The 25,634-nt window shown below is 43.1% G+C and overlaps 1 pseudogene across 1 annotated transcript in view; it reads right to left on the bottom strand.

Moving 5' to 3' along the window:
* LOC310687922 (V-type proton ATPase subunit S1-like) overlaps nucleotides 1-25,634 on the bottom strand; it is a 50,645-nt pseudogene that overhangs the window by 3,840 nt on the left and 21,171 nt on the right. The window contains exons 5-9 of the transcript XR_014530113.1: nucleotides 22,161-22,201; nucleotides 21,148-21,233; nucleotides 9,094-9,341; nucleotides 4,869-4,922; nucleotides 1,425-1,660 (exon numbers count right to left, since the gene is read on the bottom strand). The product of XR_014530113.1 is annotated as a V-type proton ATPase subunit S1-like (transcript). The remainder of the gene's footprint in view (nucleotides 1-1,424; nucleotides 1,661-4,868; nucleotides 4,923-9,093; nucleotides 9,342-21,147; nucleotides 21,234-22,160; nucleotides 22,202-25,634) is intronic.

The raw sequence follows: 25,634 nt of genomic DNA, 5'->3' as shown, positions 1-25,634 counted from the left end.
CCCAGAATCGGTTACAACTGGACCTAATGATCAGGGGTCCCTTTACCTTTAAGGAAAAGCGGGACATTTTGGGATCTAATAAAAATCTGGTGAAGCTTCTGTAAATCCAGGAATGCTCATGGAAAATGGAGGGTCTGTTCTTTTCAGGCTTCAGGCAAAAGTTGCAAAGGGAAGACACACATTATCTGGCTGGCTGGATGGCTGACAAAATGGTGAGGTTGCATAATGTTGTTATGGCTCCCACAGAGCATTGAGTGACTATGAAATAATACAGACTCGATACCGTTCTCGGTGCCAAAGTGCTTGAAGCATGTAACAAGGCTTTGATGTTGCTAAAGCACTTTAGCTGAAACAGACTGAGGAGGCTAAAGGTAGGAAGACAATGTTTGCAGGGTACAGCAATATTGATCTTTTTTAAAGAATAAAATAAACCCGCAACACACCAGTCTGAGATGTCTCTTCTGAAGTTTCGGTCTGGAAGTTTGACTGTCTCAAAGTGCCTTTCTAGTTTTTAAAAATGCCTATTGTAATTTCTGCACTTGGCAATATCCTTGCTTCTATTTTGCCACAGCAGTGGTAGGGGGCAGTTGTCTTCCACTCATAAAATAAAGATGGGCCACCTCACATCCTGTTGTTGACAAGCAACAAAAGCCTATAAAACAATATTCTCTTTTTGTCTGTAACTCACTGAAGATTTTTCAAGGTCTTTATAAAAGAATTCTGGCTTGTGCCATCACCTTTCTAGAATCTCAAGCGGAGAGCTCACCCCAAGTACTTTTAAGTTGACAAAGATTATGGCTTTTCATGTATATTGGATATACTCTATTACTAATCCATGATTCACACATCATTCCTTTGCAAAAATGACCCATTCACTGAAGTGGCAAAATACCATCTTTTTCCATGTATAAGACAATCTTTTTTGCTTATTTTTTTTTAGTCCTATACATGGAAAAATACGTTCCAGAGCTTCAGCTGCTCGTTCTGCAAATTTGGGGGGAACGACTCAACAAGTTTGGGTGATATTGGGTGTTTAAAATATTCATTTCTTAATTTAGGGTTCAAAAATAGAGGTTGTCTTATACATGGGGACGTCTTATACATGAAAAAATACAGTATAATTTGTTTAGTTGTTTGACTAGATAAAAATGGATAATGATTGGTGTTGGTCTGTTGCTTTCTATAGATAGCTTTCTGGAGAATCTTCTTTTTTCCTTGTTCTCCCCATTTATAGGCTGCCCCAACCCTGTCAATCCTTCATCTTCACATTACTGAAGAGTTCACTGGGGATCCAAGAAAGGGTGATGGTTAAAACTTTCTCTTAGGGTTGAAGGGGAAAGTAAGTGGTGAGGCAGACCTTTCAGAACTCCGACAGCAAACTATAGCTGTTAGAACTGCCCTCTGAAACTGCACTGTGTACTCACCTGGAACTCAGAGATGACAACCTGCCACTCTTTCGCTGCAGCATTGCTGGAGTCAACGTTGCCCCATAATGGTCGCTTGTTCCCACCATCTGGCAATGGAATGAATACTCGCAGGACCAGAGATGGAAGGGGCAGTAAATATAGCCGTTTCCTTGTTGTCTTGTTGAATGTGAACAAAATCTAAAGTGAACCACTCACGAGCAGAGCCTATGTACTTCTTGTTGGTCATCAAAAAACTAGAGAAAGGAGAAACATAAGATGCATCGATTCATTCTGCCATGGCATCTTTTCCTTTAGGAATTACCGGGCGGCCGTGAGATAGGGTTTAAGCAGGTGCATTTGGGTTTAAGAGATGTCTCTTCAAACGTGCCATTCAGCTTAGCAGCGAAATGAGACCCTCAAGGTTGTCTCCCGGGCCGCAGCAAATGAAGGATACAAGGGTGGAGTTCAGTGGTTCATACTGTGATATACTCGCAGAGAGGCTACAGAATTTCTGGGTTTGAGCCTTCTGCTGATGGGCAATGGAGAGAAGGGAACAAGCTGATTTGCTTTGAGAAGAAGAGAAGAGGCTTCAGTTCCTTAAGGAAAGGGGCCATGTGTGAATACGGATAAATTCATTGAAAAGCCATTGCGGCGAGCACAAAGAAAGCATGTGCAGGAGGCGGGAGTGTGCTCTAAACACTGAACCAAACATGAGAGGAAAATACTTATGCCCTCCCTTTATAAGCCTGCAAGAACTGAAGCACAATTTGGGCTTTGCCATGTGATTCCCATTTCCCGTCTCCTATCCTGCAGCTTCTCAACAACAAAACAACTTTATTATAACTGGAAGGACAGATCCTGAAGCTGAGGCTCCAATACTTTGTCCACATTATGAGAAGAGAAGACTCCCTGGAAAAGACCCTTGATGTTGGGAAAGATTGAGGGCACAAGGAGAAGGAGACGACAGAGGACGAGATGGCTGGACAGTTGCTTCGAAGCTATTAACATGAGTCTGACCAAACTGCGGAGGCAGTGGAAGACAGGAGTGCCTGGCGTGCTCTGGTCCATGGGGTCACGAGAGACTGACACGACTGAACAACTAAACAACAACAACACCCCTGCCCATCTAGCTGGGTGGTGGTGGTGATGTGATGATGATGATGATGGTGATGCAAAAGGCCTCAGGTCAGTTCAGAGGCACCTCTAGTAAAAGGTTCAGGTAAGAGATGCTGGAAAAGCCCTCTGCCTTCAGATCCTGGATAGGCACTATCAGTCAGAGCAGACAATAGTAGGATAAATGAACAAATAGTCTGATTTACTATAAGGCAACTTCCTTTGCTGCTGGTTGCATGATTCAGCTGGTGTTGCATTTCTCCCCTTCTCTGTTGTTGGTTGTTGTTTTTTTGGGGGGGGGATTTTTCAACAGACTTGATGTGATTGTATGCAATAAAGCACAATCCACCACTGTTTTGAAATTATCAGGGTCTATGCCAAATCAATGGGATGCGGGTGGCACTGTGGGTTAAACCACAGGCCGTAGAACTTGCCGATCAGAAGGTCAGTGGTTCAAATCCCTGCAACGGGGTGAGCTCCTGTTGCTCTGTCCCATCTCCTGCCAACCTAGCAGTTCGAAAGCACAAAAGTGCAAGTAGATAAATAGGTACTGCTCCGGCGGGAAGGTAAATGGAGTTTCCATGCGCTGCTCTGGTTCACCAGAAGCGGTTTAGTCATGCTGGCCACATGACCCGCAAACTGTACGCCAGCTCCCTTGGCCAGTAAAGCGAGATGAGCGCCACAACCCCAGAGTCGGTCACGACTGGACCTAATGGTCAGGGGTCCCTTTACCTATACCAAATCAAGAAATGGGATGATCTTAACAGGTTTATCTTAACAGAAAACAGAGGAGCATATACTGTATGTTAAATGTGAAGGGAATAACTTGATTGAGCACCTAGGGGCAGGTATTGCTTCCCCACCCTCACCCCAGCCAGCAGACTGGAAGCCTAAATAACACAATAATCATGTTTTCCAGTTTAGCGGGGGGCCTGTTTACAGCTCATGATACTTTTTGCAATGTGAGTTGTGCAATGGACAAGCTCTCCTGTCTGTCAGCAGAGGCTTATTTTTTTACTTATTTTCCCCAGGATCGTATTGTGTTGATTACAAGTCTTTCATTTGGCCCGGTGCCTGAGGCTATTCTAGTGGAAGAGGCTGTGATACGCCATTGCTTACTTTGGTGAACCATTCGTTGCCCGGTTAATAGCACTCTGAACCGCAGTGAGGAAAGATTTAAGCTTTTTAATTTGAAATCATCTCCGTTTTATTCTATTTACTCATACCCGAGATGGTCTTTATTACTTGTTACAAATTTCCGGCTAGACATTCTAGCTTGACCTCAGTCCCAAACTGTCTTTTCCCTGAAGTACCGTATAATCCATTTGCTAAGGCACCTTCTGAGGCAGGGTTGAAGACCCAGGACAGGTAGCGGCACTAACGTCAAGTGAACTACATCCTTATTCAGAGTGATTTAAGGAGAAATGCTGGCTTAGGGTAATAATAATAATAATAATAATAATAATAATAATAATAATAATAATAATTTTATTACTTATACCCCGCCCATCTGGCTAGGTTGCTCCAACCACTCTGGGCAGCTTCTAACACATATAAGAACATAAGAAAACATCAAACATTTAAAAATTTCCAATATGGGGCTGCCTTCAGATGTCTTCTAAAAGTTGTACAGTGGTACCTCAGGTTAAGAACTTAATTCATTCTGGAGGTCCGTTCTTAACCTGAAACTGTTCTTAACCTGAGGTACCACTTTAGCTAATGGGGCCTCTCACTGCCACCACACGATTTCTTTTCTCATCCTGAGGTAAAGTTCTTAACCCGAGGTACTATTTCTGGGTTAGCGGAGTCTGTAACCTGAAGCGTCTGTAACCTGAAGCGTTTGTAACTTGAGGTACCACTGTATACAGTTATTTATCTCCTTGACATCCGATGGGAGGACGCCACTGACAAGAAGGCCCTCTGCCTGGTTCCCTGTAACTTCACTTCTCACAGTGAGTGAACTGCCAGAGGATCCTTAGTGCTGGACCTCAGTGTCCAGGCTGAACGATGGGGGTGGAGATGCTCCTTCAGGTATACAGGGCATTTGTTTGTATGCTACATCACCTGGCTCCATTGCAGATATACTCACCCAGCAGGTCCTCCTCACAGCCCTGTTTCTATGTTTCCACAACCGGTACAATGATATTTGGACTAATCATCACAAGTTTTAATCATGAATAAAACTTGAATACAAGCAACAGTGGGTAGACTATCGCCATTAGTTTCTCTTTGCCTGGGATTTTGCAGACTTGTGGGGAGATAAGAGGATGTCCCATTCTGTAAGTGGAAAGCACCTTGACATTCTTTTTTTTTAAAAAAAAGTATAAGTAAATTAATTCATAAACATACCTGATTTCCAGACTCTCAATGCCCTTCACTGGGTTGGTGTATTTTAACGACAACCTGACAAGGGGGTCGGGGAGGAGGCAGAGATGCAAGAAAATGTTACATCATATAATTTTCATATGAACCTTTTTCATTATCAGTTTTTAAAAATAGGATCACATCTAAATTGGGAGGTAAAGACAGAGATGGCGGAACAGAAAATATTGCAGAGCAGAAAGCTGTTTCCTTATCTTCCTTTCAAACAAAAGGGGGAATATATTGAAGACCTTGATCTATGGAGTTATTTACAACTCACTTAAATTTAAGTGGTGGCAAGGATTCCCTGCAATGACACCTTACAATGAAATTATTGTCTTGTGTAATGTTAATGGGAGTTTTGATCATGGTGGTGGTTGTGGGGACCAAGACATTTGAATAAAATGAGGGCACAGGCAAGGAGAGAGCGCGGCCATAAGAGAAGACATGTGGATGAATAGAAGTCATGCATAATTATTCTCTTGGAAAGGAACAATGAAAGGAAGACAAAAGAAGCAGCTATATGTTGGCACAATTCTCTTTTTTGCACCTCATGCATACATACAAGCTGAACTGCTTATTAGCTTTCTTCTTCTTTTCCATGAAAATAATGGATCTGGACACAAATCTGACTTGATGAGAAAGAGTTTGGAAATGGAGCACGAGAAGGTCCTACAGTGTTTTTCACTCTGAAAGAGCAGCTCTCTGGGAGTAGATATGTGCTGTGAGGGAAAAGTACCCTGTGTGTTCTGAAGTTCACACTCCTCTTTATTTGCTAAAGCGTGTTCTCCTTCATGGAGAGCACGTGTTGCGGTCGGGGCTACTGAGCCACCCCTCTGTTGCCAGGCAGGGTCTCTAAAATGGCCTGGGGCAGCGATAGGTTTGATAGGTTGCTGGGGCAAAAGTGATGTTGCAATTTTGGTGGGAGGGGTAAAATGTTTAAATACTCTGCACGCAGCCGGGAGCTTTCTCTTTGCTGCGTGCAACGGATCACCCGCCCACCCGCCCTAGAGTAAGGGGTTGTTGCGTTGACCTTGCTATGCCTGTCATGGGGTCGTCTGCCATTGGGGCAGGGGCCTGGTAGGAATTTTGTCCATCTGGCAGATTGGCTGGGCCAGTTGGTTTTTGCCTACTGCGTAGCAAATCGTCACAACTTGTAAGGTTGTGGTTAGGCATTGGTTATAAATCGGTGGAGGAGGGGTCAGGATAGGCTGGGCCTGCCCCTCCATGGTTGCTGCGGAAAGGGAATTCCGTTAAAGGAATCCTGGGGCTTGCCATCTTTTCGTCCAATCCCTGGAATGGGACTAAGGCCGGCAAGCCTTCAGGGAGCATGCGGGTGAGAATTGAGGGCCTGTGACTCAGCTCTAATTCTCCCCGACTTGTTTTCCCGCACTGGCTTTCGGTGGTGCACGGAAGTCAATTCTGTCCCCAGGCGGGGGGGACAGATAGTCTTAGCCAATGCCTAAACAACCACTCACGGTTTTGTATTTAAATAAAGTTGTGGCCAAAATCATGCCAGAAACCTTAAACAAAAATTATGTGTCCGTTGTGAGTTATTTGGGGGGTGGCTTGGGGACCTCGACACGCAACGAAATGCTCCTTGTTTCAATGGGAAATGACAGGCCTGGGCCAATATACTGCAGAAGCTCCCTGACGTAAGAGAATAATTCAGATGAATACACACACACACACACACACACACACACGGGGGGGATTCACAGGGATCTGTGATCTAGCTGCACACCCTACCACTGACATGCCTGATGGCCACACCCTCCACTATCTGCGCATGGAACTCAAGGTATGTCTTGCTGGCTGTGTTTGGTTTGAGGAGTGACAAGCTGTGGCGGCCTGAGTTTTAAGGCATGGTATTTCTTGGCTGAACCAAGAGGAATGGGTAGTCCATGTACAGATTTCTTTGTGCAATTGGCTCTTGCACTGATATGAATAAGGACAGGGGCATAGCATGGGGAGGGCCAGGGGGTTGTAGCCTCGGGCGCATGGCTTTGAGAGGGTGTGAGTCAGGTACCCCCACACAGGGATCCCTGTGAGGAGAACCAGAGCTTATAGGGTTAATAGATCAGAGCGTGCGTCCTGATGCTGGAGGGTGTACCCACATACGGGGGGTTTGTCTGCTTTGTTATGTGAGATTACTTTCGATGGAGAGAGCCAGCATGTTGCTGTTTTCTCCCGGATTGCTGATTAATTGCTGCTGTAAATAAACGCTTCTTAGATTAGGAAAGAAGCTGCGTACAGAGTCTGTTCTGCATGCTTGAAATATCTCACTGTGCGCAGTCTCTGCTAAATGCTGGGACAACACTGAGTCACAGTGGAAGCGTACTGGACATTGAATTTCACAATCCCTACCCTGCCTGCCACTGGGGGTCTCTGGGCCCCAGAGCCCAGTCTTGCTGCTGCACCCCCGGCCCACATCGGTCAACCAGGTTCCCTCTGTGCTGGTGGGCGGGTGGCAGCGCAGCGTGGCCCCAAGAACCCTCCGTGCCCACGCCCACCTGACAGTGGCAGCGGCTTGGGTTCAGATGGTTCAGCAGGTTTTGTTCACCTTCCACGCCCAGCCCCTGGACCCACCTGGTGCACTCACGTGCCCCAGGCACCAATAAAGAACGCAACACCACTGAATAAGGATCACAATTCATACAAAAGTTTGGTCACGTATCAGAACGCATGTGGAATTCTGGTTTCAGTTTCGAAAAGCTCAGAATACGAGGTGCCACATTTTAGAGGATGACGACGTTTGGGGTACCAAATCCAGATCAACAAAATGAAGCCAACATTGACAAAGGTGTCATTCCTACAGTGTTATGATATATATGGACGGAAGTTATTGTTTCTGTTTGTTATTATGGTATGCATTTTTGTGTTTTTATATTGCAAAGCGCCCTGTGATCTTTGGATGAAGGGTGGTATAGAAAATTAATAAATATTAATGATACATAGGAATGGCGTAGGAATACATAGGATACTGACATAGGTGAGTATCTGCATACAGCCTTTCCACACATACCAAGTGTGAGAATGATGGGAGAGGTACAGACAATGGCCTGAGCATCCCTATTGCAGCATCCCATTAGGTCAGACCACCTGTGGTCAGGGGGGTTGGATAAATCTTCTCCCCATCAAAACCGTGCCCTATTTATTTGTTCCCATAGAGGTGAACAACAGCTGTTTACTACATAGAAATATTGCAAGCCAGACCATTGGTCCATCGAGTTCAGTATTGTCTTCACCAACTGGGAGTTGCTCTCCAGGAGCAGATTTTATTCCCAGCCCTACTTGGAAACTGAACCTGGGACTTTCTGCATACAAACCAAGGGCTCCTCCCTTCTTTTTCCAGACCCTCTTATGGAAATGAATGCCTTATGCATTATGGAACACTGAAGGAGACATAATAATTTTCTGGGTATTTCAGAATTATTCTCCCCCCAAAATACATTGTTTCCTTTTACTATAATGCTGATGGTTTCTCCTGCTTCTATTGTGCTTTGAGTGTTCCTCATGAAATGGTAAAACCAATGAGAGACTAGGTTCTTTCCAGTCCTACAGCTTGTAGTTCCATTTGTAACCAAAATGGAAAACAATTAATTCAACTTGTAAATATTGTCGGAATAAACCGTGCTTTAAATGTTACGAAGATTGTCATTTAATGGCAAATCAAGTTATACATAATATATACTATGTTTCTAATGTAGGAAGAGTGACTTTTGATCTGTAAAATATTGAAAATCTATCATTTCCTCCCAAAATTCTGTTTCTCTTGAAAGCTGAACAGGGGAACTGCAAGTTTTATATCTTTAGGATGTACCAAAAACGTCTACATCTTAATGAGCAAGGCTGCCTGTCAGTGGGTTGAAAAAGGTATTTGCTGGGGAAAGCTTGTCCATCTCTAATTTTTAGCAAGTTGACAGCCTCAGTTCTCCAGCTGCAAAGTAGTTAATAGCCTACTTCGTAGAGTAAATTAATAAGCAGGCTTGTAAAGCATTTTGGACATTTAAAATGCATAAGAATAGAGATAACCAAAGCTATGCGAGCTATGCAATTTCATGACTGTACCTTAATCTGATCTTTCTAGGACTTTGATTTCAAGTCTTGACTAAGCTAAATGGTAATGCTATCTGGGACAAAAAAAAAAAAATCAGCTTCCTCAGTCAATGTACCATGAAAGGCAATTAGTAGTGAAAGTCAGGCTACTCACGTGGCATTGGTGCTCGAACAAGTGGAATTGCTGGTATCCACTTCGTGAGATTCAAATGTTCGATGGGTTAGATTCATGACAGTGCCATCGGCTGTAAAGTTTAAATCTGTGGCATAAAAAAGGATGCACGTGGCATTGGGGCCTGTTCCATTGGTTACGTTTATTGGGGCATACAGATTAGCTTCTTGTTTTTCAACAGACATTAGGTGCCTTCTGCTCTGCCATGCTACATCAGGCCCCACTGGTACCTAAAAGAGAATTCTGCAGATTATTTCAACAGAAAACAAAACCTTGAGGTGAAACACAGATACTGAGTCAAAGCTGGTGGTTCACGTGCTGAACGTATTGCTCTGCTTTCCTTTGGACCACGTCAGCAAGGCTGAAAGGGCATCTGGACAGCCCCAGGACCTCCATACGCACTGCGCAGACTTGTGCCTCAGGGAGGTCACTTTGGCGCTATTAACACAGCAGTTTTTCACCCCTGGAGGTGCACTCCATTGTCTCTCGAGACAGACGGGTGCCAACAACAACAGTTGCAACTGTTATTGCCAGAGTGTGGTATCTGAAGGAAGAAAAAGTTCCCTTTAAGAAAGCAATATATCGCAAAGAAAAGCGTTAAGTGTTTCACTTTTTAATTAAAAAAATTAATCTCTCTTCTTCCTCCCAAAGTGTAGCCATTTTATTTCACACAAGGAAAAGGTTATGAAGACTAAATTATACTGTGTTTAATCAATTGTCTGTATGTTAAGGGACACTGGGGCTAGCACATTGTCTGGGGAGAATTGTAATGCTAATAACAGAAATAAGATTTTGTAGGAGGAACTGATGACTGAGCTATGGGGAATACTTTGATTTTGGAGAAAGAATGAAGTCAAGAACAGATTTTCAGGAATCCAAAAGCTGTGCCACAACTCCTCTAGCAAAGTTTAGCCAGAAGTATCCCACCCTTCAATAAAACAATTAAACATAAAATAATTACATGAAATTTCTTCTTATTGAATTATATGGTATGCAAAAGTGAAGTGAGTAGCCACCTAACCAGATTAAAATAAGATCCCTGGCAAATGTGTGAATGTATATGATGCATATTTAAATTTCTGCAATAGCTAGCACTGAGTAATCCTGGCTGAGTACGAAGAGTCTGGTTAAATAGCTACCCAGATAAGAGAATGAGAGCAAGTTTTAACACAACTTTTCCTTGAACACAGGTATAACCTAAGGGAACAAATCATTCGAAAAAGTGAAAGCTGTGTGGATTATGCAGGAAGTATCAATAAGCAGGAGATTAAATTCTTGGCTATTTCTGCTAAGGGCACTTTCCTGCCAAATCCAAGTGTTTTGCATCCCTACACAAACTTTTTCTCCTTAAATTCTCTGATTGGCTGCAGCAGAGAGGAGGATAGAGGAATCCATCTTGTGAAAGCTACTCACATCTTTAGGAGTGATGTTCACAATACTTAGCACAACGTCCTATAGTATGTGTGTGAGAGTGGTTGATTCGAAGTCAGGGAGAGAGTTTGGTGATTATGTGGCCACTCCAACTGGATATGCAATACCGAGATGACTGTTTCTTGCTATTTGAACCTATCCAGATAAAATAGTGCCCGCTCAAGGAATTTTGCTGCCTAAAGCAGAATGTACCTGGCACCTTTCTATGGGAAAAGTCTTGCTGCACCATTCAGACTCCAAGTCTTGTCTTTATTTATCCCCTTCCTTTCTAAGGCTGCAATCCTGTGCACATTTCCCAATTGCACTTGGTGAGATTGACACCTGACTAAATCTATATAGGATTGCTCTGGGAATCTTTCGCTCATGCCCTCCCCTCATGTTTTTTCAGTGGGTGTTCAGTTCTGCTCCTTGGCTCCTTGTGACATCACATGACATCACGAGCATGATGTCAGGATGTCGTGTTGCGCCCTCTCAAGCAACTGGAGAAGATGGCAGCTCTGTTCAGGTCATTGCTGAATTGTTTTCAGTGCGTGTGGTGATTAGGTACCCAAACTAGAGGTTCCAGGCGCAGTTCTGCATGTTCTTCACTATGTCAAACTAGGAAAATCATCGTTTCGCAGAGTAACACATAAGCGGTACTTCTTTGCCATCTTCATTACTGCTGTGCTGGCAATCAGTAATTTTGATTTCACAAAAACAAGCCAGACAATGGTAGACTGAAACTTATTTTCAAAGCACAGTATGACAATAATCAAGGCTTCATCTTCTTTTTGATTTGTGCTATTTGATTACGAAGGGATAAATGCAGCCTCTCGGGCAAACTTTTGATTAACTAGCGGTGCTGGCTGGAATCCCACACACAAGCTGCTCACTGAAGTTAGCAGAATTTAAGCTGCACAACATATCATGGCTGCAGTTTTCAACATGCTTCTTTAGAAGAGGAGGACACCAATGCACACAGATCTGGTAAACTTTATATCAGCTTTGGGGAATGTCCACCCTGCAAGCCTAATTAACCGTGCCAGACTTTATGATTACTCCCAAGAGGCCATTTTGGCCATGCCACAAACACCTGCCCTACACCTAACATCTAATAAATTAATAATAATATTAATAATAATAAGAACAATTTATTTATACCCCGCCCAACTGCCTGGGTTTCCCCAGCCACTCTGGACAGCTCCCAACAGAATATTAAAATACAATAGTTCATCAAACATCAAAAGCTTCCCTAAACAGGGCTGCCTTCAGATGTCTTCTAAAAGTCTGGTACTTGTACATGTATATGATCATATATGATCAACTCTGAGCCGATCATCTGGACTTCTGTGCACAGTGCTATGCAAAAACAAATAGGTATCATGGTGACCTCAGGTGATAGACAGGTGGGTAGGTCAAACACGACTCAACGGAGTGGAGGAGCGAAGATTCGGTTCCCTACAGCTGCAGTATACAATCCGGCTGTTGCACAAAACTACTAACACCATTTGAAAGCCACAATAAAGATGCTGCTGCTGCTCAAACATGAGTTATCGTCAGCAAATTTAGGAGCAAACATTTCTGGGGGAAGGGAATAATAACTTTGAGAGGCAATCATTTTAGTCATTATGGTCACAGGGAAGGAAAGGCTTAACCCATACACTATGGTCCTGATGGGGCTTCCTGTGGCTGGAAATACAGAAATGAAATGCAGTCATTTTGGGAACGTTATTTTTCACTGCTGCCTGAGCTCCATATGCATCACTTGTCCTCAAAGAGTTTTGGGAGCAGAAGAAAGAAAGAAAGAAAGAAAGAAAGAAAGAAAGAAAGAAAGAAAGAGAAAAGAAAAGCTAGGATTTACCTGCGGGTCTGGGGCGGGGTGCTCTCTCTGTCTATAAACCCACCCCTGCTTTCCTCATAGGCATGTGAACCCAGTGCATCTCAATACTGAAGCCCCATTTGACAACTAGTGAGGATGATTAGCATTATTTTGCAAAAGTAAGAAAAAGAAATTTATTTCATTAACCACTCTGAAATGCTACGAAGTGGGCATGGGTTACTTTGTCGACTTAAGTTTCTCTCGGCTTCTTTTTTCCAATCCTAAATTCACTTCCATATCTGTTTGCAATTTTTAAATTATTATTATTCCTCAGGAAAAATCGCCAGCATTATAGTGCATACCCCCCCCCCCCGGATATACAAATTTTTACAAAACAATTTCCCTAATTATATGTCCTTTTTATTAATATATACATGTTTATGTCAACATGCAGAGGGCCAGGAGGCCAGCGGGGCTGTCTCCTTCTAGCCGTCCGCTGCAAAGACCCATCGGCCTCTGCTCCGACGTAAATCAGCGACCCGGGCTTCAAAGCCAGGGCACACTATCAGCAGATCGAACTGCGCACACAGAATAGGCGTGAGGCTTGTGAAAGCATACTATAACTACAGATTTATTAATCATAAATCAGGACAAAGAAACATGTCATCTCTCTCTCTCTTTGTCTTCTCGAGAGACCAGGAAAAGCAAAAGCTATACACACAACGGAAGTTCCCAGCAAGCTGTGCTGGAATGTAAACAGACATGTGACACGCAACAGTTCCACACATCTGCTCCTTAAGGTGGAATAGAAATCTCAACAGTTTACCCTAGTGGGATTTTGTACACATTACCAAGCTGGAAAAAGGAACTACACAGTTCATGGAACTGAGTATGTTGAAGGATTGTGCTTTGTGTTTCATTTCAGAAAGTGTAAATTTTGTAGGCTCACCTTTAAATGCAAACCGAACTGGATCTGTCTTCTACCCCTACTATGAAGCCTTCATTTTAAATGCTACATCCCTTTAGAGAATTTTGTCCTTTAAGAAATGTGGAAGGAGATTCTTTTACAGTGGTGCCCCGCAAGACGAATGCCTCGCAAGATGGAAAACTCGCTAGACGAAAGAGTTTTCCGTTTTGGAGGTGCTTCGCAAAACGAATTTCCTATGGGCTTGCTTCGCAAGACGACAATGTCTTGCGAGTTCCTGCTGGTTTTTTCCCCTCCCCCCCCCTTTTTTCTAAGCCGCTAAGCCACTTATCAGCTGATCCAATCCGCTAATCCGTCAATGGGCTTGCTTTGCAAGACGAAAAAACCGCTAGACAAAGAGAATCACAGAACGGATTCTTTTCGTCTTGCGAGGCACCACTGTATTTCATCACATTTTAAATCAATGGCTATGCATTCTTGGTGCTATCTTTTTCTTTGCTGTTGAGATCAGATGAAATCATGATGATACAGGAATTGATGATACACTAATTTCTGGTTTCTATTCTGAGGGTCAACGAAGACACAATATTCACAGAGTGGGCAATAAATGCAAAAATGAACAAGAGGGAGCATTTTATGGCATAGTTTATATCTTTCTTTCTTTTTAGTGGTTCCTTGAGTTTTGATAAAGGGGCAACAGTTATAACACCTTAAGTGGGATATTAAAATTGAGAGAGGGCATAGTTAAAGATGGCCAAATTATATGTAGCCTATCTTTCAAAGCACTGGAGATTGTCAGAATAAATGGAATGACAACTGGAGATTTATACATTACAAAACCTTTCAAAACATTTCACAAAAGGACATGTCTTTTCAGGCCTATTGGCAGCTTTGCACAGGAGTGAAAAATATGGGCAACAAAGGCATGTGGGGGGAAAAGTCTCTGACTTAGTTCCATGGAAACTGATGTTAATACCTACTCATCTCTCTGCATATAATTATTGGATGTTACTTGGAGCTAGCTGAAAGCAAAAACTAGGGGATGGGAGTTAATGTCTTTGAAATATATGCAGAAAATCAAGAACTGCCGTGCACTACTAGACATGTGCCCCCATGACATTGTCTGAGGGTTATAGGTGGATAGGTGAATTAATAGGTAACCAGAAAATGAAATATAGCACTAAATTCTGCTAAAAGAATGCCTCTGCAGAGCATTGTATATGAAAGGGCTTTTTAAAATTCTCTGTAAAAAATAAACATTGCCAAAACAAGAACAGCTAGGGAAATGAGAAAGGCTGGAAGTGGAAATGAGGAGGGATATTGGCTGAGAATTTTTATATGACGATTTTTGAACACGAGGACATGTCACCACATTAGAGTTGGGGAAGAAATTTGATTCTGTTCATATTTAAAGGTAAACTTACCAAGTCTGCATTTTCTGAAACAATTTGCAATTCGAAACACACATATAGCCTTCAAAATTATTATCCGAATGCGAAACACTTATCTGAATTTTGCAATGCTGTTCTCCAGCCAAGTAATGTGTAGGAAAGTGCATATGCTATGGTAAAGTGTGCACATAAATGCATGTAGTAGTTAAAAATGGCATACAAAAAAGCAATATGTATTTAGAGGAAATTGGTTTGCAAAAATGTGTATATTTGGGGAAATCGCATGCAAAAACGTGTACAGTAGGAGAAATTCACACGAAAATGCTGGTGAATGTTCATGAGATCTTTTTCCTTCCAAAACAAAAACTGCAAGCTGATACAGAAATGTGGAGAAGTGAAGGTTAGAAAAAGGAGAAACTGGGAGATACTGACCTATTCACCAATCCCTACTTATATTGCATAAGCAACTGGCTCCTTCCCATAAGAGACGGGAAGAAACAAAGTGGCTTAGCATTGCGTCTGATTCAGGAATCATGGTTTGCTGTTCTCCCAACAAACCATGATCTGGAGCCAAGACTTGTTTTGGGCTTGTAACTGATTGTTGTTGGTTAAAGTGAAACAAATCAAAACCAGTGGTTTTGGATATAAGACTAATCCAGAAATCAGGTTTGTTTCCTCCTTGCACCAGTGGAAAGAAGTAAAACATCCCAGGTAAGTTAACTGTGGCTTACTGTGGTGAGGGAACTGAACAGCTAAAACAGAGAGAGGGATATGTCTTCCAGGTAGTTACTTGCAATTTCCTTTTGCTTAGCCAAACAGAATGCAAAGTTTGTCTTCTTATTCCTACAAGCTACCTCTTTGTACCGTTAAAATCAACAGCCGAACCTGAAGAGCATTCAAAATATGAAAGAAAATAATAATTAAAGATTGATATCGCCCTTCAAAAAAATGTACGTATGGTCTTAAAACTAACAATATGCAGCCTTAAAAACTCCAGATTCTGCAGAAGATACCCTTTTAGAAAAAGATTGTTGCATGGAAAGACATGATTGGCGTTGCAATGTATAGGAATCAGCATTTAGGCGAGAGCACACATCCATAAAAGCAGAGGACTTGAGCCACAAGGAAATGAAATCGCAGCAGTCTGTATGGATCAACGAGCCAGGAGGATGCTGGGGAGCATTAGATTAGAGCCTATTCACAAGAAGAAAGTAGAGAAAATTGAGGCAGTGGTTGCATTTACAAGTGCACAGCAGGCACCGTCTTTTCAAAACAGGATTCAGCTTAACTTGTTGAAACTGGAAGGGGCTCTCTGACTTTTCGCAAAGATGAAATGAAACTTTCAGGAAATGTGCTCCTTCTGAAAAATGCACTCTTTCACATTCATGGATGACTCTGAGCACAGCCGGTAACAAATCATTAGATGCCTCTCTGGCTAACGCCATGGCTTGTACATGCTTTGCAACTGTGTAAAGCTGCAAAAAATAACTGCTGCAGTAATAAATGAGTGCGACTTTTCTCAGGTGGGGGATCTGGGAAGTACATCCTTTCACCCATGCCTACGCATAGTGCCTCTCATCACTTCCTTGAAAACAGAATTTTGTGTGGTATTGAGGGAAAGCTCATGCTTTATCCCCTGGGGGGGGGGTTGTGGGGGAAGCATGGTTTGTGTTAACAAGTTTGGTGACCTGAGTCTAAGCTTGTTTATGCAGAAGAAAGTTCTGCTGCCTCCAATGGGGCCTATTCATGAGCCAGCGTGCTCAAGATTTTAATCTTGGCGTGCAGAAAGCATGATGACTTTTCCAAGCAATTTTGCATTGTGAGAATGTCATCTTTGTCTACAGGTGATTGAATCGTTATTTAATATGTGAAAACCTCACAATACTGATGCCCTTTCAGCGCCTGGCTGCAGAGTTTTGTTCCACCATGCGTCATGAGGCAATGCCATCATTTTCTTTTCAGTACTGGAATCCGGAGGCATTCCAGTCTGGGTTTTTATTGTTCTGCATGCTTAATATGAGCTGGCCAAACAACCACATACTATTCTTTCAGGAATACCTTGCAACCTGGTTCAGACAACCATGTACATTCAGTTGGAGTGGAATCACAGTGGCAGCCCCAGCCCACAATGGATTGAGGGTGAATTTGACAAGACAGAAATACTGTTTGGGTGGGGGCAGGTATGGGGGACTCCTTGGTCCTGATGGGGTAACTGTGCCCCTGAAGGACCAGGTGCACAACCTGGGAGTCATTTTAGACCCAGAGCTGTCCAGGCAGGTGAAGGTCAATTCTGTGTCTACAGAAGCTGTCTATCAGTACCAAGAAGCTTTCTACCAGCCTGCCCGCCGATTGTTTCATCAGAGTGGTGCATGCTCTGGTTATCTCCCGCTTGCACTACTGCAATGTGCAAATGTCCTTTGAAGGTGGCCCGGAAACTACAACTAATCCAGAATGTGTCAGCTAGACTGGTAACTAGGAGTGACTGCCAGGACCATATAACACTGATCCTAAAGGATCTTCACTGGCTCCTAGTACGTTTCTGAGCACAATTCAAATAGTTGCTGCTGACCTTTTCAGCCCTCAGGCTAGTATACCTGAAGGCATGTCTCCACCACCATTATTCAGCTCGGACACTGAGGTCCAGCTCCAAGGGTCTTCTGGCAGTTCCCTCACTGAGAGAAGTGAAGTTACAGGGAAGAAGGCAGAGGGCCTTCTCGTCAGTGGCATCCACCCTGTGGAACGCCCTACCCATCAGATGTCAAGGAGCTAAAGAACTACATTACTTTTAGAAGACATCAGTAGGCAGCCCTGTATCGGGAAGTTTTTGATGTTGGATGTTTTATTATGTTCTTATGTGTGCTAGAAGAAACCCAGCCAGATGGGCAGGGTGTAAATAATAAAATTATTATTAATTCAGTGGATTCTGTGATCAAACTCTGCACCTGTATGACTGTATGTGTGTCAGGTGTAGATAAGGTGCGGGGAACCTTTGACCTTCCAGATGCTACTGAATTACAACTCCCATCTGAGATAGGGTGTTATAAAATGCCACCCACAGCAATGAATATAGTGTGCTGAGTTTCAAAGCAACCAAGGCCACAGTCACACCATTCACTGAAAGCACTATGATACCACTATAGTCAGTCTTTAATCAGGCCCACAAAGAACCCTGGGTCTGTCATCTGTTAAGGGTGCTGAGAGTTCTTGGGACACCTCCCCCCCCCCCCCACCCACCAAGCTACAATTCCTAGAGTGGCTCAGCAACCAACCCCTGTTCCCAGGGAACTCTGGGAAATATGGCTCCATGAGGAGAATGGGGGTCTCCTAACAAGCCTCAGCACCCTTAACAAGCTACAGCTCTCATGACTATTTGGGCAAAGGCATGGCTGATTGAAGTGGTTTCATAGTGCTTTCAAAGAATACAGCCTAAATCACACCCATTGGTGTGGACGGAACATAGCGGGATGTACACCAGGGATTGGGAACCTCTGATCCAGGGGCCAAATGTGGCCCTCCAGCCCACTGTGTCTGGACTTCTGGATTCTGGTCCCCAGGCCATACTCCTGTCTCTGCTACACTACTCAGAAGCCCTGTTTTGCATCTCCCTGAGTTTGGTTTGAATATATCCTTGAACTCTGACAAAGCTCTTAAAGACCCTCCAAGTGTCCTTATTTTCCAGGATTTACAGAAGCCGTCCTGGTTCCTGATTTGATCCCCGAATGTTCCAATTTTGCTTAGGACGTCCCTATTATCATGGGAGAAATGTTGGAGCGTATGGAGTTATGCAAACCCCAAGCCAAGGAGATAAGTAATAATACAACCTTCAGAAGACGTCCGAAGGCAGCCCTGGACAGAGAGGGCTGTCTGAGTATGTGTAAAACTAGCCTACTGCTCCAATTTACATTCATTTTCCTGTCCACTTTTCCTGTCCCGGAAGAGAATGTGGACCTCGAGCTGAAAAAGATTCCCCACTCCTGAAGAAAGTGTTGAAAGTCAATTGCAATCCTGTGTGTAGCTTACAACTAAGAGCCCCTCATCTGGAAGCAGACCTTGTCTCTAACCTTCTCCTTGCTATAGTGACAAATTCCCCAATTTAGTATCCGCTCTGGATTTTTTTTCGGGTGTCATGCTAGGAAATGAGAACAAATGTCATCGCTGGCCTATCCATTTGTGTACACTTTGTCTCTAACCTTCATAAGAGTACGGTGGCATAATGGGTATAAAATCCCCCTTTATCACTGTAAGAAAACCAAGGTACTATCAAAATCAAAAGAGATGCTATTTCAGTTCCGGCAGAAAAACAAACAACAAAATTCCAGTGCAGAAACTAGGGCTCTTCCTTTTACCAAATATAGGACTATCGCACAGAATGAATAACAAGACACTACTAACAAGCATATTTCACAGTCTCTGCGCCATTCCGTCTACTATCTAGTCAAACTGATGTTTGCTTTCCCCAGAGTAACGCACAGCTAGCTTCAGCCAGCTTGAAGCAGTTCTGCTGTAATTATTTTAAACTCTGCTTTGTTTTGCATGTAGGATTCTGGCTGACCCAGCTGGGAAATAATTAAGTATATTGTCTACAGCTACAAGTTAAAATTTAGTTTCTTAATGTAAAGCAGTGCTCAAATGGAGAGGAAAACAGTAAAAAAGCTGGGGGGTGGAAGGGCCTTGTTCCCTTCCGTCTGTCTCCTGTGCATTCATTTCCCCCCTGCAGCACTCGTAATGCATTGAAAATGACAGTAGATGAATTGCCCTTGCATCTGTTGGAGCCAAACTAAGGCTGAAATCCTAACCCCACCTGTTTGGGCATGAGCCCCTGTTTACCTTCCCGGAGTGGTACCTATTTATCTACTTGCACTTTGAAGTGCTTTTGAACTGCTAGGTTGGCAGGAGCAGGGACCGAGCTCACCCCATTGTGGGGATTCAGACCGCCGACCTTCTGATCGGCAAGTCCTAGGCTCTGTGGTTTAACCCACAGCGCCACCTTAATATCACACTACTGGGGAAAATATCACCAGCAGCAGATATATGCCTGAAGAACTCTTTGCAGTATATGCAAAGAGCCTACAGAGAGTCACCTCACCAGTTCTCCATGATGTTACTCTGTTACTCTGGAATTAATCCATTATCTCTGACCCATGAATCAGACTATTCATGCCCATCTTGACCTCAGCTGCACATAAAATTTGTGAGGTTAACTTATGTGATGCTCAGTAAATATCACTTAACCAAAGACTCGAAGTTTAAGTTTGCGTTTCCAATTGTTCAGGCACTGAACAACGCCTTTATCGGAAAGGGAAATAAAATATGTACATCATTGATGGATTATGAATGAAAGTTCTGGTTTCTGTCCATTACAGTATCCCTTAAATTAAATTAAGGACCACAAACCTTTTTTGAGAGAGTTCTGCTAAGAAACTGCTAGGTCTCTGAAACCAGATACTGTGTGTTACTTTGGATTATCCATTGCAGGTTTTGAAGTTCACCAACCTGATGGACTCCAAAGTTTTGTTGGACTCCAAATCCCATCATCCTTGACCCCTGGCCATGTTGGCTAGGGCTGATAGGAGTTGTAATCCAACATTTGGAGGGCACTGGGTTGAAGAATGCTGCTGTATACAAATTGTTAATTCACTCTGAGTGTGTATCCTTATGTAGAAAAACAAAACAGCACCATCCATGTACAAAATGGAGGTATCAGCAGGGTTTGGGAAACCTTCAGGTTTGCAGAAGGACAAGTGAAAAACAAGGGATGAGAGAAAGTTGCTAAATCCATGAATTCTGCATATTATAATGAGCACAGGAAGCTCTGCAGGATCAGGGCCCAGCCCAAGGCTGAGGGATCTTTGGTCCTCCGAGTGTTGTTGAACTTTACTTCTCATCATCATCAGTGGTAAAGAAGGATGGGAGTTGTGATCCAACAATATTTGGAGGCTATCCATCAGGGAGCCCAGCCTTGGCCTAACCAATTAACTTCATAAAATGTCGCATTACAATATGGCGATGAGTGAATGGTTGTCTCCACAATATTTAAATGAACGAGCAGCTTCTGTTTCCACACAGCTGTGTGTTCACATTAGAAGCCATCTGTTTTTCTGTCTGAGAGCACTCCAGGGGCCAATAACCCTACCAGTGTAAAAACATAACCCATCTTATTTCATTTTTCTTACCAAATCTTGTGTCTTGTTTGAAGTTATGACATGGGGACTGTCCCTTCACCCAAAACATAACAGTTGCCTAATCCTTATGGCAGAACATTAGTGCTATATTTAAAGTGTTCATCGTTGTTAGTAACATTCATATTCTAAGTTTCTTGCTAGAAGCCTTGGTTGCTTTGACTTTAAGCACAGAGTCGCACCCCATTTGCTGAGCAAAATAATATACAAGCAAACATAACACTCTTGTGAAATGGGAGAAATCAAACACTATATCTGCTAATTTGCCACATGCCAAACATTTGAGGACTCTAGGCTCTGGAAAGTACTCACCTTTGAAGGTCGCCTTGCTGTATAAATGGCCACAGACTCAATTCCTTGTTGCTGCAAAGACTTAGTATACTCTCCAATTATTTTGTCTGTAGACATAAAATTTATTATAACTGCTTAACAATGTCATTAAGTTCACCCAAAATTGCTACGATATCTTGGAAGGCAACAATTCTCAGGCAGTAAAGATGTGTCTGTGCTCATTTATATTGAAATATTAACCGTTAAACAATGTACTTGACAAATTACAAAAGCAAAGTAAGACATCTAAGTTTCCCCGATCAAAACAATGTTTCAGAAAAGGTCCAGAGGTTTAGTGACTATTGAAAGTGATTAAAAAGTAAGTTGAAGTGAGGGAAAAAATTAGATTAAGTAGGCAGACCACCAGCACTGCCCAAATACTATTCAGGCAGCTCAGTTTTTTGCTAAGATATGAATTTGGTTGATATGTGAACTTTGGTTGACATGTGAAAATTCCTTTACAATAAGAGATCTGTATTCCTCCATATGTTGTCCTCCATATGTTGTTGGTCTACAACTTCTGACATCACTGACCATTGACCATGAATTTGGGGAAACAGTGATGTTTCATGCCTTGAGTTCTGTGATGGAGATATTGCTGTACTAATTAATTAAATAAAAGTACAATTGCTTATTATTGAACTCAACTGGCCAATGACCCCAAGAAGAACTTAGTGGATTTTTATAAGAACCATGGTATCCAAGGACACATCATAGGTGTCAACTTTTGCCTTTTCTTGCAAGGAATCCTATTCGGAATAAGGGAATTTCCCTTTAAAAAAGGGAAACGTTGACAGCTATGGGACACATATCCACAGAGTAGGTGCGGATCACAGTGGATCCACTGCAACTAGATCTCTGTTCACTTTGTACACGTTATTCCTTCTCTAGCAAGGGAATACGCATGAAAGCCTCTCTCTCCCCCCGAATGCTGATTTTTCATGCTTAATTGTTGTTAACAACAACCTGGCTCACTTGTGGATTGTTTCACTTACCATTTTCCAGGAGCTGCTTTTGAGTGGACAGGTCATTTGTCCTACACGGGAAACATAGAAAGAAAGAAAATGAAAATGTTGGAAGGGGAAGAATACTGGCATGCCCTACCACTTGCAGTTGAAGCAACAAGACTACTATGACTTGATTGATAATGAAAACACAGGAAAGAAAAAAAAGAACAGCACAGAAATATAACAACCAAACAACTTAGCTCTGGGATTTTTTAAATTTTATTTTAAGGATTTTAGAAGAAGAGTTTGGATTTGATATCCTGCTTTATCACTACCCGAAGGAGTCTCAAAGCGGCTAACATGCTCCTTTCCCTTCCTCCCCCACAACAAACACTCTGTGAGGTGAGTGGGGCTGGGAGACTTCAAAGAAGTGTGACTAGCCCAAGGTCACCCAGCAGCTGCATGTGGAGGGGTGGGGAAGCGAACCCAGTTCACCAGATTATGAGTCTACCACTCTTAACCACTACACCACACTGACTCTTTAGCTTTGCTAGACAGGGCATGTTCCAAACTGAAACATTCAGGGGACTCAGTAAGGGAACAGTATTCCAGAAAGGGGGGGGGGTGAGGCCTGCAAAATCAGATCACATATAGAATGCAAGGATAACTCCAGAGCTGGAAATCTAATATTCAATCAGCAGTTTAATTTAATTCCGAAAGATGCCAGTTGTCTTGGGTAGAGATTGCAAAATGGAGAATACAAAATGGGAATTGGACAGTGGCATGAGATAGAGGGTTAATGACCCCTGCCCCCCCAACATCAGGGTCCCAAGGCTATGTAGTGAGGGGAGGGGGTTATCCAGATTGGGACCATGGCATTGGGAAGAGCGGCTAACCTTTTCCCTCATGCCACATTGTGACATAGAAGAGCTATGAAAGGCATGCTCCTCAACTGTCGCACTTTGACATCCTGGAATTACAGAAGCCAGGATGGCTTCTATTTGGATGCTGGGATGTCTTGTTTTGTCTCCTGTTAAAGCACAGCTCTCCAAGATGCCTGTTTTGGGGTCTGGAGTGTGCTCTCACACAAGTCACCTGGCTCCCGCGAGAACTCAGCCCCGAAATGTGAGCAACTGGGGGAGGTGCGTTCTCAAAAAATCACAACTTACACAGGAGCACGGCCCACAAAAAGGCGCATCCTGATTTTCCTTTGTTTTATGTATTGTTGGAGGGTATGGAAAGGGATAACCAAAAATGGCAATTTTGGCAACATATGGCTTCCCTTTTTTGCATATGTTAATAAGGGGGGAGGATCTTTTTCTCCCCCCTTATCTCAATAAAGCCTATGGAGAGGATATGTACATTAATAACTCTTATGGATAACATATTGTAGAAACAGTTGTACAACCCATCAATTACATAAACTGGATGCAAATGTTTATACCAGATTTCTTGTTTTTGATGAAATGGTTGCCTTGCAATTTTTGTTTTATTACCTGCCCTCTATTGTGTGGGCAGGTAATCCCTCCCCTACCTGGCCTGGTCTCCTTGGCAACTCTTCCCCCAGGTGGGATTGGACAACTGACTGAGGTAGGTGGAGACCTCCAGGTATCCCACCTGAGAGAAGGCAAAGCCAAGCCTATGCTGTTGGAGCCGCTCCAGATCTAGGGGCTGCACGCGTCCACGCAAAGGGCGCCCCCCGTTTTAAGCGGGGAGCGGTCATTATTGTTTAAAAATTTATTAAAAATTTCCACAGGGAAAAACAATGAATGCGTTGTGTTTAGGCTGGCCCCTTAAAACTTAGATTTGTTATTAACAATGATTGCCTTCCTAAGAGACCTAATGTTTTCAGGGTAATTTGCTGTTGGGTAAGGAAAAGCTGATTAAAAAACAAATCCAACGATGGGTAAACTGACAGAAGAACAAGCTGGTATTGGATAAGACAGATAATCAGATCCTTGTCAGACTCAATAATTTATGCCTTCATTGAATGACTTTACGTAATGTGACTATTGACAACACCTATAGGACAGCCTATAAGGAGAAATCATGTCTGAAGAGCAAAACAGTGATGCAGAAATGTCTGTATTAGATTAACAAGTCTATTCAGGGTAGTCCAACACAGCCATTCAATGCAATCTAGGTATCTTGCATTATACGTGATTTTAGTTTTTCTGCTTTTAGTTGTTTTTCATTTGGTTTTCTGTTATCTTATTAATCGTTTTGAGACCCATTTTTGGTCCAAAGTGACTACCAAACATAATAAATAATGATAAAACCACAAAGTACTATTCTTTCAGGATTTCCCAGAATGTGTGGTCAGTATAAGGTCTAGTGCAAATTGGTATGAGGGTCAGTGAAACTTTTAGGGGCAAATGATGAGAAAGGGGGCAGGGATAGGTGAACCCTTGTGCACCATCAAAAAGCAGGATAAGAGGATATAGAATTGCATAAAGATTTGCATACGCCGCTACATAGAGCGACACACGCACACACAAATAAATAAATAATTGCTTTAATTAAAAGAGAAATACAGGGCATCTCACCATAGTGGAGAAAGCTGCCAGCTCTCTATTTGAAGGGCTATCTAGTCCAAGAAAAGTAGGGGCCATGATGTTGCCCTTGAACAGATAGGTGCAGGGGCATAGCAAGGAGGTGCGGTAGGTGCAGCCTGCCCTGGGTGTCACCACTGAGGCGGGTGACAAAATCCAGACTCTTCTTCTTCTGCTGCTTCTATGGGTGCCATGCGCCCCGTCCTTATGGGCAGTTCACCCTGCCCCTATGGGTGGTTTGCCCTGCCCCTGAGCACACCACCTCAGGTGCCCAAGAGGCTTCCTCCACCGCTGGGTAGGTGTGCTGTTGATTAGTAACCTCAAGGCCCCTGCTGCTCTCCTGTCTTATAGTTCTCTACATTTAAACCATATTTGGACTTTAGATAGAGGACCACACTTCCCGACAACTCTTGCAAGGGAAATGCTGCCCTCTGTAAAGGGGAGACTAGCGCCAACATGCCCCCACATGTGCCACCGAAACTATTTGAGTTGTTCAGAAAGGGACAATGCAATTATCCCCAAGCATACCTCCAAAACCAGCCAGGTCTAGCCAAGCTGCTTGGGGGAGCAAAACTGCCAATCTTTAGCCAAGTTGACCTCATGCTAAAGATGCAGTAAATTGCCACCTGGTTCTCTCAAGTTGTGCCACCTTTTCTGGGAGCCAGAGGTGAGGATCCTGTGCTGTGCGCTCACAGGATGTTGTTGAATTCCAGCACACATGTTAGATACACATGTGTCTCTGGAGGAAACTGGCTGTATGGTATCTGCGTGTCGTTTGCATTGGGATATACTAGAGGGCAATACCTGTGGAATTGCTTGCATAGGTGAGGTTTTTGAGCGATTGCTTTGCACTGCAAGGTGGTGCATTTGAATAAAAATCACAAGAAACACTCTCAAACCATTCAGAGTTGTGTATATGCGTGCATACATACATGCATGTGTGTGTGAATTCTCAGGGGTCATTCCAAAA

This window comes from Podarcis liolepis (genome assembly GCF_965112155.1).
Source record: "Podarcis liolepis genome assembly, chromosome: 10".
Lineage (NCBI taxonomy): Eukaryota > Metazoa > Chordata > Lepidosauria > Squamata > Lacertidae > Podarcis > Podarcis liolepis.
The sequence above is the reverse complement of the archived record's forward strand: the minus strand, read 5'-3'. Positions and strand labels throughout refer to the sequence as shown.